Source organism: Lathyrus oleraceus, chromosome 7 (genome assembly GCF_024323335.1).
Source record: "Lathyrus oleraceus cultivar Zhongwan6 chromosome 7, CAAS_Psat_ZW6_1.0, whole genome shotgun sequence".
Classification (NCBI taxonomy): domain Eukaryota; kingdom Viridiplantae; phylum Streptophyta; class Magnoliopsida; order Fabales; family Fabaceae; genus Lathyrus; species Lathyrus oleraceus.
In genome coordinates, this window is record NC_066585.1 from 28,832,859 (window position 1) to 28,837,140 (window position 4,282).

The following is a 4,282-nucleotide window of genomic DNA, read 5'->3' on the forward strand; positions in this document are numbered from 1 at the left end:
GCTCTCTCTATTTATCTTCTGCCGTTAGGGTTTCGAATTGGTACATGGGGTTCAAAAGAGTATCTCTGTAATCTCCTTTTGATGCTCAGAATTTGGTCCATCTCGTTTGATACTACAGTCTAGAAACGGTAACTCTACCTACACACTTTCTCCAATTGTTTTGTCTTAATGCCAATTTGGGATATTTTCTGAAATTTTAACTGACTTGCCAATTGCTTTGTGTTACTGCAGTAAAAAATATTGAAGATTCAAAGGCGGTTTCGTTTTGATCACGGCTTTGGATTTCTATGGTTTGGGTTATGCAGGTCCACGGCTAACATGAATTATGGCGGTATGATTGGTTATGGACCAGGGACATCACTTAACAGGCATGAATTGAGTTATTCTGTTAGGTTGAATCCTACTGAGAAAGGCGACATTGCTTTAATGTTTGGTGATGGCGCTTGTTGTTTGAATTTAGCTTATGGCTTGAGTGATAAGTAAATTGAATTCCTCCGGTTTTTTAATGTTTCAGGATGTTCCTTTAAATACATGTCAATGGCACGGTAAAGACCATCATGAGACTGTCTAGGAAAGCTTGATACCAGATCGGCGATATTCACAAATATCAGAAGAGGCAAATTCGGATCACGTGCAATCTCAGCAAGATAGCTATCGACCAGTTTCGCTACCTTGATCTTGCTAGAAGAACTTGATACCATTTTAGGACTTCTGATCTCCTGCAATTCGTCTTCCAACAGAGATTGATGTTCCTGTGCTACAAACGCCTCAACGAGCTTCTGCACAGTTTCGACATCGTAAGCTGGACTCAAATATATTCAGAGCCGGAACCCATGTGCCGAGAAGAATTTCAGCTCCTGCTAACAGCAAGAGATTTTGCAATTGCCCATCCGTACCCATTGTCATCAGCCACGCCGGTAATAAAAGCTCTTTTACCTTTCAAATTAATTGGTAATCCTAAAATTGGGCTTGTTTTACTAGACTCAGACACTGCCTTCGTTGCAAATTTGACAGACTTTACAGATGATGATGTAAAGCTCCGTTGGAAGGGCTGCACCGACGCATCATGACACGCACTCGCAAGTTTATTCCATGATCCCCCTTGGACTTTCCACCGAAAATCTCAGTACTCACATCGGCAAACTTCTGTGATGAAGGAATGCATGATCTTGACATTGCAATTTGCAAGGTAGAATTTGATGTTGTTGCCATCTCGAATGATTCTCTTGTTTCTCTGTGGGGTTGTTTCACGGTTTTGCCTTGCCCTTTGTTGTTTGTTGCAGGTTGCGGACATCATACCGTATAGTTCATTCGGTAAAGATGATCCCCGGAAAGTATCAATATATGCTCAACATTCTGGTCTTGGCGTTCTCAAAAACCCATAGAAATTGCCTCACAGCATCAGCAGTCCCCTGGAACCATTTCTTGCCAGCTTCTCCAGATGTTTGAGTTGCAGCCAATACCTCCACAAAACCCTCCCCATAAGTGGAAACATTTCCAAAATTATACACGCGAGATAAATGCCGGTTGAGTGAGAAAGAATTGTACTGTGTCAAGATAAATATTTTTCTAATCCCACTGTTGATGCAATTGCTTATAGGAACATCAATGAGCCTATAACACCCTCCACTTGGAACAGCAGGTTTAGCTCTTTTGCTAGTAAGAGGAAAAAAGGCGAGTTCCCGCACCACCACCCAAAATGATTGAAGCAACACTTTTAGGGTCTGCTTTAGGAGTATCAAAATAGGGTCCATCATGAAAAGTCATGGATTCTTCAAAATCATTGATCCTTGTAGTGAGAACAACCCGATTTCTTCTAGGCTTGAAGTTTCTAAGAATGAAGCGAGATTGTGAAGTTTTGAATGAATGAATGGTACAAAACCTTGAAGTATCACCTAAGAAGATAATGTTTCTGGTTCTACTTCTACCAATTCCTTGAAAAGATGCACAAGTTGAAACCATTGCTGAATCCATTGATGTGTTAAGGAAGAAGAATGGCGGTGTGTCACTCACGAGAAGCGTGCTAAGAAACACGAAGTTTCTCTCTCAGTGACTCAGCAGTGGCTCTACAAATTTCTATGAGTGATTCCTGAACTGAACATGACCCTTCCTTACACTTTTATGTGATTTTTTCTTTTTTATTTCTACTAATAAATCTTTGAATCTTCATTTGAAATTTGGTTTTGGGTACTGACTGTCGTGTGATTTGGTTTGATTTTCGCAGGGCTTTGGTTGTTTTGCTGACGGTCGCATGATAACACTTGCCGTTGGCGATGGTGGTCTTCGGAGGTTGTTCAGACAATGGAATTACGAGTTGCTGATTGTGAACTCGACTTGCTGAAAGTCAAGCTCTCCGTTGCGGAATTGGAAGAGTTTACAGAACCAATAACACCAAGTTGCAAAATTGAGAACCAGATTGCTTAAAATGAAATGGGTTATGAGTTCTTTTAGCAAATGTGCAAGGTGTACGATAGATGTGAAGGAAATCTGCAGGTGTATGTGTGTTAAGCTCTGCTATGCAGTTATCCAATATTCCAGTTGCTTGGACTTCATATGGTTTGGACCGTTGCTTGAAGTTTGTATGTCATGAAGTTTTGATGTCAGTTTGGATTCCTTCCATCCTTGATTACATGAATGCATTGGTGTTGCTGTTGCGGGAATGAGATAGACTTTTTTCATTTGAATTGCTCATGATGTATGCCATGAAGTTTGATGTGTGTAGCATAAAATGTATATGAATAACCAATGAGGCATAATGTAATGCTTATGTAAAATGCTTGTTTTAATAACAAAAATTACTTATGATTTTAAGGTTGTAACAAACTTGGTTTGAATGAAATGAATTTGTGGTTATAGAAATGAATATGGATTTTTAGAAATAAATCTGAGACTAATCAAAATGTCAATTTAAAATCAAAAACCCAACAAAACCAATTAAAATCGAATCAATCTATAATTTGTTAAAATTACTTTGATATCAACTCTAACATTCATTTGGAAGTTAAAATCAATTAGAGTTTGAATCATTAGTAAAACACAATTAAGATTAACTTGAAATTTGGAATTAGATTTACTTTGAAATTAAATTAAAATTGAAAATTAAAAAAAAGTCAAATAACTAACATCCATTTTGTAATCATAAAGCACCATGATCAAAAAGCTAGATAACAACCAATGTTTACCACAAAATATGGATTTGGGAATGAATGTATGCAAATGAACTTTAGGCCAAGTGCCAAATAAAAAATGAAAAAAAATAGAAACAATTCAGGATCCAAATCGGGGTATGACAGTTGCCCCTATTTAAGCGTCTTCTACTAGAGAGTATGAAGCAGGACACTCTTCATATGATCATAGTGGGAGATGGTTAAATACTAAGGAGACCCGGATTTTGATCCTGAATCCTTATGACATGATGTGATGTGATATGATATGCATGGATGCATGATATGATATGCATGGATGCATGATGTTTTTTTTTGTAATTTTTATCTGCTAGGGATATGGTGGACCCTCGACAGGAGATGCTACTAGACAGACCAAGCTGTGGGGAATGCTGATGGTCCACAGGAAGACAGACAAATGGTAAGAAACAACTTGTTGGGGAAACAGTCCTGCTGGAGAATCAGACACACACTGGGGAGTAATCGAAGTGAAAGTTGATAAATAACCTTCAGAGTACAAGAGATTTCGGTAGTAAGTTCACATATGACTTACTAGACCCGAATAAGAAAGAAAATGTCACAACAGGTTCAGATATGACCTGGCAATACTGGAATAAAACACGACAAAACAGGTTCATATATGACCTGACAATGTTGGGGAATATCAAGAAGTTCTGACAGCAGGTTCAGATATGACCTAACAAACTCAGAAAAATCAAGAAGAGTGTATCAACAGGTTCATATATGACCTGGTAATACTGGAATGAAAGCTCATCAGCAGGTTCATATATGACTTGACAGCACTGAAACAATCATAGAGAAAGACTCTTCAGAACAGGTTCATATCTGACCTGACACTGGAATAAGGTTCAACAACAGGTTCGTATATGACCTGAATAGTATTGAACAAACAGAGAAAGAATCTTCAGAACAGGTTCATATATGACCTGACGCCGGAATAAGGCTCAACAACAGCAGATTGAGATTGGTGCCATTCCAAGCTTTCCTGAGCCAAACCCTCTTCATCATTCATCATTTGGAGGTCTGTAGAGCAGCTGTTTCAGCAAGACATCACCAAATCACAACTGTTTCTCCAATTTCTTCAGAATCAAGTAAGA

General features: G+C 38.5%; 1 pseudogene; it reads right to left on the reverse strand.

The window, feature by feature from the left end:
- Window positions 1-513: 513 nt before the first annotated feature.
- LOC127103421 (enoyl-[acyl-carrier-protein] reductase [NADH], chloroplastic-like) lies at window positions 514-1,214 on the reverse strand (annotated as a pseudogene).
- Window positions 1,215-4,282: the final 3,068 nt, after the last annotated feature.